A 12,655-nucleotide genomic window follows, 5' to 3' on the forward strand; every position below is an offset into this window, starting at 1 on the left:
CGGAATCTAAAACTGGACTCACAGGAGAGATTCAAATCATAGATAGTTAGAGTGTCACTCCTCTTGTACTTAAGTCGGTATTGTGCCTTTTTTATTAAATTCGGATGCAATTTATGTGTTTCATCGTCAATAAGAAGGTCCAAGGGATACAGTAAACCTGAAGTGAAGCATCGGAATCTAAAACTGGACTCACAGGAGAGGTTCAAATCATAGAAAGTGAGAGTGTCAGTCCTTTTGTACTTAAGTCGGCATTGTGCCATTTGTATTAAATTCGGATGCAATTTCTGTGTCTCATTTTCAATAAGAAGGTCCACGGGATACAGTAAACCTGAAGTGAAGCATCGGAATCTAAAACTGGACTCACAGGAGAGGTTCCAATCATAGAAAGTGAGAGTGTCACTCCTGTTGTACTTAAGTCGGCTTTGTGCCTTTTGTATTAAATTCGGATGCAATTTCTGTGATTCTTCGTTAATAAGAAGGTTTAAGGGATACAGTAAACCTGAAGTGAAGCATCAGAATCTAAAACTGGACTCACAGGAGAGGTTCAAATCATAGAGAGTTTGAGTGTCACTCCTCTTGTACCAAGTCGGTATTGTGCCATTTGTATTAAATTCGGATGCAATTTCTGTGTTTCATCGTCATTAAGAAGGTCCAAGTGATACAGTAAACCTGAAGTGAAGCATCGGAATCTAAAACTGGACTTACAGGTGAGGTTCAAATCATTGAAAGTTTCAGTGTCAGTCCTCTTGTACTTAAGTCGGCATTGTGATTTTTGAATTTAATTCAGATTCAATTTCTGCGTTTCATCGTCAATAAGAAGGTCCAAGGGATCCAGTAAACCTGAAGTTAAGCATCGAAATCTAAAACTGGACTCACAGGAGAGGTTCAATACATAGAAACTTAGAGTGTCAGTCCTCTTTTACTTAAGTCGGCATTGTGCGTTTTGAATTTGATTCCGATGCAATTTCTGTGTTTCATCGTCAATAAGAAGGTCCAAGGGATACAGTAAACCTGAAGTGAAGCATCGGAATCTAAAACTGGACCCACAGGAGAGGTTCAAATCATATAAAGTGAGAGTGTCAGTCCTCTTGTACTTAAGTTGGCATTGTGCCATTTGTATTAAATTCGGGTGCAATTTCTGTGTTTCATCATCAATAAGAAGGTCCAAGGGATACAGTAAACCTGAAGTGAAGCATCGGAATCAAAAACTGGACTCACAAGAGAGATTCAAATCATAGAAAGGTAGAGTGTCACTCATCTTGTACTTGAGTCGGTATTGTGCCTTTTGTATTAAATTCGCGTGCAATTTCTGTGTTTCATCGTCAATAAGAAGGTCCATGGGATACAGTGAACCTAAAGTGAAGCATCGCAATCTAAAACTGGACTCACAGGAGAGTTCAAACCATAGAAAGTTAGAATGTCAGTCCTCTTTTACTTAAGTCGGCATTGTGCCTTTTGTATTAAATTCGGATGCAATTTCTGTGTTTCATCTTCAATAAGAAGGTCCAAGGGATACAGTAAACCTGAAGTGAAGCATCGGAATCTAAAACTGGACTCACAGGAGAGGTTCAAATCAGAGGATGTGAGAGTGTCAGTCCTCTTGTACTTAAGTCGGCATTGTGCCATTTGTATTAAATTCGGATGCAATTTCTGTGTTTCATCTTCAATAAGAAGGTCCAAGGGATACAGTAAACCTGAAGTGAAGCATCGGAATCTAAAACTGGACTCACAGGAGAGGTTCCAATCACAGAAAGTGAGAGTGTCAGTCCTCTTGTACTTAAGTCGGCTTTGTGCCTTTTGTATTAGTTTCGGATTCGATTTCTGTGATTCTTCGTTAATAAGAGGGTTTAAGGGATACAGTAAACCTGAAGTGAAGCATCAGAATCTAAAACTGGACTCACAGGAGAAGTTCAAATCATAGAGAGGTAGAGTGTCACTCCTCTTGTACCAAGTTGGTATTGTGCCATTTGTATTAAATTCGGGTGCAATTTCTGTACTTCATCATCAATAAGATGGTCCAAGGGATACAGTAAACCTAAAGTGAAGCATCGGAATCAAAAACTGGACTCACAGGAGAGATTCAAATCATAGAAGGTTAGAGTGCCACTCCTCTTGTACTTGAGTCGGTATTGTGCATTTTGTTGAAATTCGGGTGCAATTTCTGTGTTTCATCGTCAATAAGGTGGTCCAAGGGATACAGTAACCTAAAGTGAAGCATCGGAATCTAAAACTGGACTCACAGGAGAGTTCAAATAATAGAAAGTTAGAATGTCAGTCCTCTTGTACTTAAGACGGCATTGTGCCTTTTGTATTAAATTCGGATTCAATTTCTGTGTTTCATCGTCAATAAGAAGGTCCAAGGGATACAGTAAACCTGAAGTGAAGCATCGGAAACTAAAACTGGACTCACAGGAGAGGTTCAAATCATAGAAAGTGAGAGTGTCAGTACTCTTGTACTTGAGTCGGCATTGTAGCATTTGTATTAAATTCGGATGCAATTTCTGTGTTTCATCATCAATAAGAAGGCCCAAGCGATACAGTAAACCTAAAGTAAAGCATCGGAATCTAAAACTGGACTCACAGGAGAGGTTCAAATCATAGGATGTGAGGGTGTCAGGCCTCTTGTACTTAAGTCGGCATTGTGGCATTTGTATTAAATTCGGATGCAATTTCAGTGTTTCATCGTCAATAAGAAGGTCCAAGGGATACATAAACCTGAAGTGAAGCATCGGAATCTAAAACTGGACTCACAGGAGAGGTTCAAATCATAGAAAGTGAGAGTGTCAGTCCTCTTGTACTTAAGTCGCCATTGTGCCATTTGTATTAAATTCGGGTGCAATTTCTGTGTTTCTCGTCAATAAGATGGTCCAAGGGATACAGTAAACCTGAAGTGAAGCATCGGAATCTAAAACTGGACTCACAGGAGAGGTTCGAATCATAGAAAGTGAGAGTGTCAGTCCTCTTTTACTTAAGTCGGCATTGTGCCTTTTGAATTTAATTCCGATGCAATTTGTGTGTTTCATCGTCAATAAGAAGGTCCTAGGGATACAGTAAACTTGAAGTGAAGCATCGGAAACTAAAACTGGACTCACAGGAGAGGTTTAAATAATGGAAAGTGAGAGTGTCAGTCCTCTTATACTTAAGTCGGCATTGTGCCATTTGTATTAACTTCGGGTGCAATTTCAGTGTTTTATCGTCAATAAGAAGGTCCAAGGGATACAGTAAACCTGAAGTGAAGCATCGGAATCTAAACCTGGACTCACAGGAAAGGTTCAAATCATAGAAAGTGAGAACGTCAGTCCTCTTGTACTTAAGTCGGCATTGTTTCATTTGTATTAAATTCAGATGCAATTTCTGTGATTCATCGTCAATAAGAAGGTCCAAGGGATACAGTAAACCTGAAGTGAAGCATCGGAATCTAAAACTGGACTCGCAGGAGAGGTTCAAATCATAGAAAGTTAGAGTGTCACTCCTCTTGTACTTGAGTTGGTATTGTGCCTGTTGTATTGAATTCGGGTGCAATTTCTGTGTTTCATCGTCAATACGAAGCTGCAAGGGCTACAGTAAACCTGAAGTGAAGCATCGGAATCTAAACCTGGACTCACAGGAGAGGTTCAAGTCATAGAAAGTGAGAGTTTCAGTCCTCTTGTACTTAAGCCGCCATTGTGATTTTTGTATTAAATTCGGATGCAATTTCTGTGTTTCATCGTCAATAAGAAGGTCCAAGGGATACAGTAAACCTGAAATGAAGCATCGGAATCTTAAACTGGACTCACAGGAGAGGTTCAAATCATAGAAAGTTAGAGTGTCTGTCCTCTTGTACTTTAGTCGGCATTGTGCTTTTTGTATTAAATTCGGATGCAATTTCTGTGTTTCATCGTCAATAAGAAGGTGCAAGGTATACAGTAAACCGAAGTGAAACATCGGAATCTAAATCTGGACTCACAGGAGAGGTTCAAATCATAGAAAATGAGGGTGTCAGTCCTCTTGTACATAAGTCGGCATTGTGGCATTTGTATTAAATTCGGATGCAATTTCTGTGTTTCATCGTCAATAAGCAGGTCGTAGGGATACTGTAAACCTGAAGTGAAGTATCGGAATCTAAAACTGGACTCACAGGAGAGGTTCAAATCATAGAAAGTGAGAGTGTCAGTCCTCTTGTACTTAAGCCGCCATTGTGATTTTTGTGTTAACTTCGGATGCAATTTCTGTGTTTCATCGTCAATAAGCAGGTCCAAGGGATACAGTAAACCTGAAGTGAAGCATCGGAATCTTAAACTGGACTCACAGGAGAGGTTTAAATCATAGAAAGTTAGAGTGTCTGTCCTCTTGTACTTAAGTCGGCATTGTACCTTTTGTATTAAATTCGGTTGCAAACTCTGTGTTTCATCGTCAATTAGAAGGTCCAAGGGATACAGCAAACCTGAAGTGAAACATCGGAATCTAAAACTGGACTCACAGGAGAGGTTCAAATCATAGAAAGTGAGAGTGTCAGTCCTCTTTACTTAAGTCGGCATTGTGCCTTTTGAATTTAATTCCGATGCAATTTCTGTGTTTCATCGTCAATAAGAAGGTGCAAGGTATACAGTAAACCTGAAGTGAAGCATCGGAATCTAAAACCGGACTCACAGGAGAGGTTAAAATCATAGAAAGTGAGAGTGTCAGTCCTCTTCTACTTAGGTCGGCATTGTGCATTTTGAATTTAATTCCGATGCAATTTCTGTGTTTCAACGTCAATAAGAAAGTCCAAAGGATACAGTAAACCTGAAGTGAAGCATCGGAATCTAAAACTGTACTCACAGGAGAGATTCAAATCATAGAAAGTTAGAGTGTCACTCCTCTTGTACTTAAATCGGTATTGTGCCTTCTGTATTAAATTCGGATGCAATTTCTGTGTTTCGTCGTCAATAAGAAGGACCAAGGGATACAGTAAACCTTAAGTGAAGCATCGGAATCTAAAACTTGACTTCCAGGAGAGGTACAAATCATAGAATGTTGGAGTGTCAGTCCTCTTTTACTTAAGTCGGCATTGTGCCTTTTGTATTCAATTCGGATGCAATTTCTGTGTTTCATCGTCTATAAGAAGGCCCAAGGGATACAGTAAACCTGAAGTGAAACATCAGAATCTAAAACTGGACTCACAGCAGAGGTTCAAATCATAGAAAGTTAGAGTGTCAGTCCTCTTTTACTTAAGTCGGCATTGTGCCTTTTGTATTAAATTCCGATGCAAATTCTGTGTTTCATCGTCAATCAGAAGGGTCAAGGTATACAGTAAACCTAAAGTGAAGTACCGGAATCTGAAACTGGACTCACAAGAGAGGTTTAAATCATAGAAGGAGAGAGTGTCAGTCCTCTTGTACTTAAGTCGCCATTGTGCCTCTTGTATTATATTCGTACACAATTTCTGTGTTTCATCGTCAATAAGAAGCTCCAAGGGATACAGTAAACCTGAAGTGAAGCATCGAAACCTAAAACTGGAATCACAGGAGAGGTTCAAATCATAGAAAGTGAGAGTGTCAGTCCTCTTGTACTTAAGTCGGCATTGTGGCATTTGTATTAAATTCGGATGCAATTTCTGTGTTTCATCGTCAATAAGCAGGTCGTAGGGATACAGTAAACCTGAAGTGAAGCATCGGAACCTAAAACTGGACTCACAGGAGAGGTTCAAATCATAGAAAGTGAGAGTGTCAGTCCTCTTGTACTTAAGTCGGCATTGTGGCATTTGTATTAAATTCGGATGCAATTTCTGTGTTTCATCGTCAATAGGCAGGTCGTAGGGATACAGTAAACCTGAAGTGAAGCATCGGAATCTGAAACTGGACTCACAGGAGAGGTTCAAATCATTGAAAGTGAGAGTGTCAGTCCTCTTGTACTTAAGCCGCCATGGTGACTTTTGTATTAAATTCGGATGCAATTTCTGTGTTTCATCGTCAATAAGAAGGTCCAAGGGATACAGTAAACCTGAAGTGAAGCATCGGAATCTTAAACTGGACTCACAGGAGAGGTTTAAATCATAGAAAGGTAGAGTGTCTGTCCTCTTGAACTTAAGTCGGCATTGTACCTTTTGTAATAAATTCGGTTGCAAACTCTGTGTTTCATCGACAATAAGAAGGTCCAAGGGATACAGCAAAGCTGAAGTGAAGCATCGGAATCTAAAACTGGACTCACAGGAGAGGTTCAAATCATAGATAGTGAGAGTGTCAGTCCTCTTTACTTAAGACGGCATTGTGCCTTTTGAATTTAATTCCGATGGAATTTCTGTGTTTCATCGTCAATAAGAAGGTGCAACCTCAAGTGAAGCATCGGAATCTAAAACCGGACTCACAGGAGAGGTTCAAATCATAGAAAGTGAGAGTGTCAGTCCTCTTCTACTTAGGTCGGCATTGTGCATTTTGAATTTAATTCCGATGCAATTTCTGTGTTTCAACGTCAATAAGAAGGTCCAAGGGATACAGTAAACCTGAAGTGAAGCATCGGAATCTAAAACTGTACTCACAGGAGAGATTCAAATCATAGAAAGTTAGAGTGTCACTCCTCTTGTACTTAAATCGGTATTGTGCCTTTTCTATTAAATTCGGATGCAATTTCTGTGTTTCATCGTCAATAAGAAGGTCCAAGGGATACAGTAAACCTTAACTGAAGCATCGGAATCTAAAACTTGACTTGCAGGAGAGGTTTAAATCATAGAATGTTAGAGTGTCAGTCCTCTTTTACTTAAGTCGGCATTGTGCCTTTTGTATTAATTTCGGATGCAATTTCTGTGTTTCATCGTCTATAAGAAGGTCCAAGGAATACAGTAAACCTGAAGTGAAGCATCAGAATCTAAAACTGGACTCACAGGAGAGGTTCAAATCATAGAAAGTTGGAGTGTCAGTCCTCTTTTACTTAAGTCGGCATTGTGCCTTTTGTATTAAATTCCGATGCAATTTCTGTGTTTCATCGTCAATCAGAAGGAGCAAGGTATACAGTAAACCTAAAGTGAAGCACCGGAATCTGAAACTGGACTCACAAGAGAGGTTCAAATCATAGGAGAGAGTGTCAGTCCTCTTGTACTTAAGTCGGCATTGTGCCTTTTGTATTAAATTCGGATGCAAACTCTGTGTTTCATCGTCAATAAGAAGGTCCAAGTGATACAGTAAACCTGAAGTGAAGCATTGGAATCTAAAACTGGTCTCACATTAGAGGTAAAATCATAGATAGTGAGAGTGTCAGTCCTCTTGTACTTAAGTCGGTATTGTGCCATTTGTATTAAATTAGAGTGCAATTTTTGTGTTTCATCGTCAATAAGAAGGTCCAAGGGATTCAGTAAACCTGAAGTGAAGCATCGTAATCTAAAACTGGACTCACAGGAAAGGTTCAAATCATAGAAAGTGACAGTGTCAGTCCTCTTGTACTTAAGTGGGCATTGTGGCATTTGTATTAAATTCGGATGCAATTTCTGTGTTTCATCGTCAATAAGAATGTCCAAGGGATATAGTAAACCTGAAGTGAAGCATCGGAATTAAAACTGGACTCACGGGAGAGGTTCAAATCATAGAAAGTTAGAGTGTCAGTCCTCTTGTACTTAAGTCGGCATTGTGCCTTTTGTATTAAATTCGGATGCAATTTCTGTGTTTCATCGTCAATAAGAAAGTCCAAGGGATACAGTAAACCTGAAGTGAAGCATCGGAATCTAAAACTAGACTCACAGGAGAGGTTCAAATCATAGAAAGTTAGAGTGATTGTCCTCTTTTACTTAAGTCGGCATTGTGCCTTTCTTATTAAATTCCGATGCAATTTCTATGTTTCATCGTCAATAAGAAAGTGCAAGGTATACAGTAAACCTGGAGTGAAGCATCGGAAATTAAAACCGGACTCACAGGAGAGGTTCAAATCATAGAAAGAGAGAGTGTCAGTCCTCTTGTACTTAAGTCGGCATTGTGCCATTTGTATTAAATTCGGATGCAATTCCTGTGTTTCATAGTCAATAAGAAGGTCCAAGGGATACAGGAAACCTGAAGTGAAACATCGGAATCTAAAACTGGACTCACAGGTGAGATTCAAATCATAGAAAGTTAGAGTGTCACTCCTCTTGTACTTAAGTCGGTATTGTGCCTTTTGTATTAAATTCGGATGCAATTTCTGTGTTTTAACGTCAATAAGGAGGTCCAAGGTATACAGTAAACCTGAAGTGAAGAATCGGAATCTAAAACTGGACTTGCAGGAGAGGTTCAAATCATAGAAAGTTAGAATGTCAGTCCTCTTTTACTTAAGTCGTCATTGTGCCTTTTGTATTAAATTCGGATGAAATTTCTGTGTTTCATCGTCAATAAGAAGGTCCAAGGGATACAGTAAACCTGAAGTGAAGCATCAGAATCTAAAACTGGACTCACAGGAGAGGTTCAAATCATAGAAAGAGAGTGTGTCAGTCCTCTTGTACTTAAGTCGGCAATGTGCCTTTTGAATTTAATTCCGATGCAATTTCTGTGTTTCATCGTCAATAAGAATTAGAAAGGTATACAGTAAACCTGAAGTGAAGCATCGGAATCTGAAACTGGACTCACAGGAGAGGTTCAAATCATAGAAAGTGAGAGTGTCAGTCCTCTTGTACTTAAGTCGCCATTGTGCCTTTTGTATTAAATTCGGATCCAATTTCTGTGTTTCATCGTCAATAAGAAGGTCCAAGGGATACAGTAAACCTGAAGTGAAACATCGGAATCTAAAACTGGACTCACAGGAGAGGTTCAAATCATAGAAAGTTAGAGTGTCATTACTCTTGTACTTAAGTCGGCATTGTGCCTTTTGTATTAAATTCGGGTGCAAACTCTGTGTTTCATCGTCAATAAGAAGGTCCAAGTGATACAGTAAACCTGAAGTGAAGCATCGGAATCTAAAACTGGTCTCACATTAGAGGTTAAAATCATAGATAGTGAGAGTGTCAGTCCTCTTGTACTTAAGTCGGTATTGTGCCATTTGTATTAAATTCGGGTGCAATTTCTGTGTTTCATCGTCAGTAAGAAGGTCCAAGGGATACAGTAAACCTGAAGTGAAGCATCGGAATCTAAAACTGGACTCACAGGAAAGGTTCAAATCATAGAAAGTGAGAGTGTCAGTCCTCTTTACTTAAGTCGGCATTGTGCCTTTTGAATTTAATTCCGATGCAATTTCTGTGTTTCATCGTCAATAAGAAGGTGCAAGGTATACAGTAAACCTGAAGTGAAGCATCGGAATCTAAAACCGGACTCACAGGAGAGGTTAAAATCATAGAAAGTGAGAGTGTCAGTCCACTTCTACTTAGGTCGGCATTGTGCATTTTGAATTTAATTCCGATGCAATTTCTGTGTTTCAACGTCAATAAGAAAGTCCAAGGGATACAGTAAACCTGATGTGAAGCATCGGAATCTAAAACTGTACTCACAGGAGAGATTCAAATCATAGAAAGTTAGAGTGTCACTCCTCTTGTACTTAAATCGGTATTGTGCCTTCTGTATTAAATTCGGATGCAATTTCTGTGTTTCGTCGTCAATGAGAAGGTCCAAGGGATACAGCAAACCTTAAGTGAAGCATCGGAATCTAAAACTTGACTTCCAGGAGAGGTTCAAATCACAGAATGTTAGAGTGTCAGTCCTCTTTTACTTAAGTCGGCATTGTGCCTTTTGTATTCAATTCGGATGCAATTTCTGTGTTTCATCGTCTATAAGAAGGCCCAAGGGATGCAGTAAACCTGAAGTGAAGCATCAGAATCTAAAACTGGACTCACAGCAGAGGTTCAAATCATAGAAAGTTAGAGTGTCAGTCCTCTTTTACTTAAGTCGGCATTGTGCCTTTTGTATTAAATTCCGATGCAATTTCTGTGTTTCATCGTCAATCAGAAGGTGCAAGGTATACAGTAAACCTAAAGTGAAGTACCGGAATCTGAAACTGGACTCACAAGAGAGGTTCAAATCATAGAAGGAGAGAGTGTCAGTCCTCTTGTACTTAAGTCGCCATTGTGCCTCTTGTATTATATTCGTACGCAATTTCTGTGTTTCATCGTCAATAAGAACCTCCAAGGGATACAGTAAACCTGAAGTGAAGCATCGGAACCTCAAACTGGACTCACAGGAGAGGTTCAAATCATAGAAAGTGAGAGTGTCAGTCATCTTGTACTTAAGTCGGCATTGTGGCATTTGTTTTAAATATCGGATGCAATTTCTGTGTTTCATCGTCAATAAGCAGGTCGTAGGGATACAGTAAACCTGAAGTGAAGCATCGGAATCTGAAACTGGACTCACAGGAGAGGTTCAAATCATTGAAAGTGAGAGTGTCAGTCCTCTTGTACTTAAGCCGCCATGGTGACTTTTGTATTAAATTCGGATGCAATTTCTGTGTTTCATCGTCAATAAGAAGGTCCAAGGGATACAGTAAACCTGAAGTGAAGCATCGGAATCTTAAACTGGACTCACAGGAGAGGTTTAAATCATAGAAAGGTAGAGTGTCTGTCCTCTTGAACTTAAGTCGGCATTGTACCATTTGTAATAAATTCGGTTGCAAACTCTGTGTTTCATCGACAATAAGAAGGTCCAAGGGATACAGCAAACCTGAAGTGAAACATCGGAATCTAAAACTGGACTCACAGGAGAGGTTCAAATCATAGAAAGTGAGAGTGTCAGTCCTCTTTACTTAAGACGGCATTGTGCCTTTTGAATTTAATTCCGATGGAATTTCTGTGTTTCATCGTCAATAAGAAGGTGCAACCTGAAGTAAAGCATCGGAATCTAAAACCGGACTCACAGGAGAGGTTCAAATCATAGAAAGTGAGAGTGTCAGTCCTCTTCTACTTAGGTCGGCATTGTGCATTTTGAATTTAATTCCGATGCAATTTCTGTGTTTCAACGTCAATAAGAAGGTCCAAGGGATACAGTAAACCTTAACTGAAGCATCGGAATCTAAAACTTGACTTGCTGTAGAGGTTTAAATCATAGAATGTTAGAGTGTCAGTCCTCTTTTACTTAAGTCGGCATTGTGCCTTTTGTATTAAATTCCGATGCAATTTCTGTGTTTCATCGTCAATCAGAAGGAGCAAGGTATACAGTAAACCTAAAGTGAAGCACCGGAATCTGAAACTGAACTCACAAGAGAGGTTCAAATCATAGGAGAGAGTGTCAGTCCTCTTGTACTTAAGTCGCCATTGTGCCTCTTGTATTATATTCGGATGCAATTTCTGTGTTTCATCGTCAATAAGAAGGTCCAAGGGATACAGTAAACCTGAAGTGAAGCATCGGAACCTAAAACTGGACTCACAGGAGAGGTTAAATCATAGAAAGTGAGAGTGTCAGTCCTTTTTTACTTAAGTCGGCATTGTGATTTTTGGATTAAATTCGGATGCAATTTCTGTGTTTCATCGTCAATAAGAAGGTCCAAGGGATACAGTAAACCTGAAGTGAAGCATCGGAATCTTAATCTGCACTCACAGGACAGGTTCAAAACATAGAAAGTTAGAGTGTCAGTCCTCTTGTACTTAAGTCGGCATTGTACCTTTTGCATTAAATTCGGATGCAAACACTGTGTTTCATCGTCAGTAAGAAGGTCCAAGGGATACAGCAAACCTGAAGTGAAGCATCGGAATCTAAAACTGGTCTCACAGGAGAGTTTCAAATCATAGAAAGTGAGAGTGTCAGTCCTCTTGGACTTAAGTCGGCATTGTGCCTTTTGAATTTAATTCTGATGCAATTTCTGTGTTTCATCATCAATAAGAAGGTGCAAGGTATACAGTAAACCTGAAGTGAACTATCGGAATCTAAAACTGGACTCACAGGAGGGGTTCAAATAATAGAAAGTGAGAGTGTCAGTCCTCTTCTACTTAGGTCGGCATTGTGCCTTTTGAATTAAATTCCGATGCAATTTCTGTGTTTCATCGTCAATAAGTAGGTCCAAGGGATACAGTAAACATGAAGTGAAGCATCGGAATCTAAAACTAACTCACAGGAGAGATTCAATCATAGAAAGTTAAAGTGTCACTCCTCTTGTACATAAGTCGGTATTGTGCCTTTTGTATTAAATTCGGATGCAATTTCTGTGTTTGATCGTCAATAAGAAGGTCCAAGGGATACAGTAAACCTTAAGTGAAGCATCGGAATCTAAAACTGGACTCACTGGACAGGTTCAAATCATAGAAAGTTAGAGTGTCAGTCCTCTTTTACTTAGGTCGGCATTGTGCCTTTTGTATTAAATTCCGATGCAATTTCTGTGTTTCATCGTCAATCAGAAGGTGCAAGGTATACAGTAAACCTGAAGTGAAGCATCGGAATCTAAAACTGCACTCAAAGGAGAGGTTCAAATCATAGAAAGTGAGAGTGTCAGTCCTCTTGTACTTAAAACGGCATTGTGATATTTGTATTAAATTTGGATAAAATTTCTGTGTTTCATCGTCAATCAGATGGTCAAAGGTATACAGTAAACCTGAAGTGAAGCATCGGAATCTGAAACTAAACTCACAGGAGAGGGTCAAATCATTGAAAGTGAGAGTGTCAGTCCGCTTGTACTTAAGTCGCCATTGTGCCTTTTGTATTAAATTCGGATCCAATTTCTGTGTTTCATCGTCAATAAGAAGTTCCAAGGGATACAGTAAACCTGAAGTGAAGCATCGGAATCTAAAACTGGACTCACAGGAGGGGTTCAAATCATAGAAAGTTAG

The sequence above is a fragment of the Schistocerca serialis genome, unplaced genomic scaffold (assembly GCF_023864345.2).
Source record: "Schistocerca serialis cubense isolate TAMUIC-IGC-003099 unplaced genomic scaffold, iqSchSeri2.2 HiC_scaffold_1417, whole genome shotgun sequence".
In the NCBI taxonomy this organism is placed as follows: domain Eukaryota; kingdom Metazoa; phylum Arthropoda; class Insecta; order Orthoptera; family Acrididae; genus Schistocerca; species Schistocerca serialis.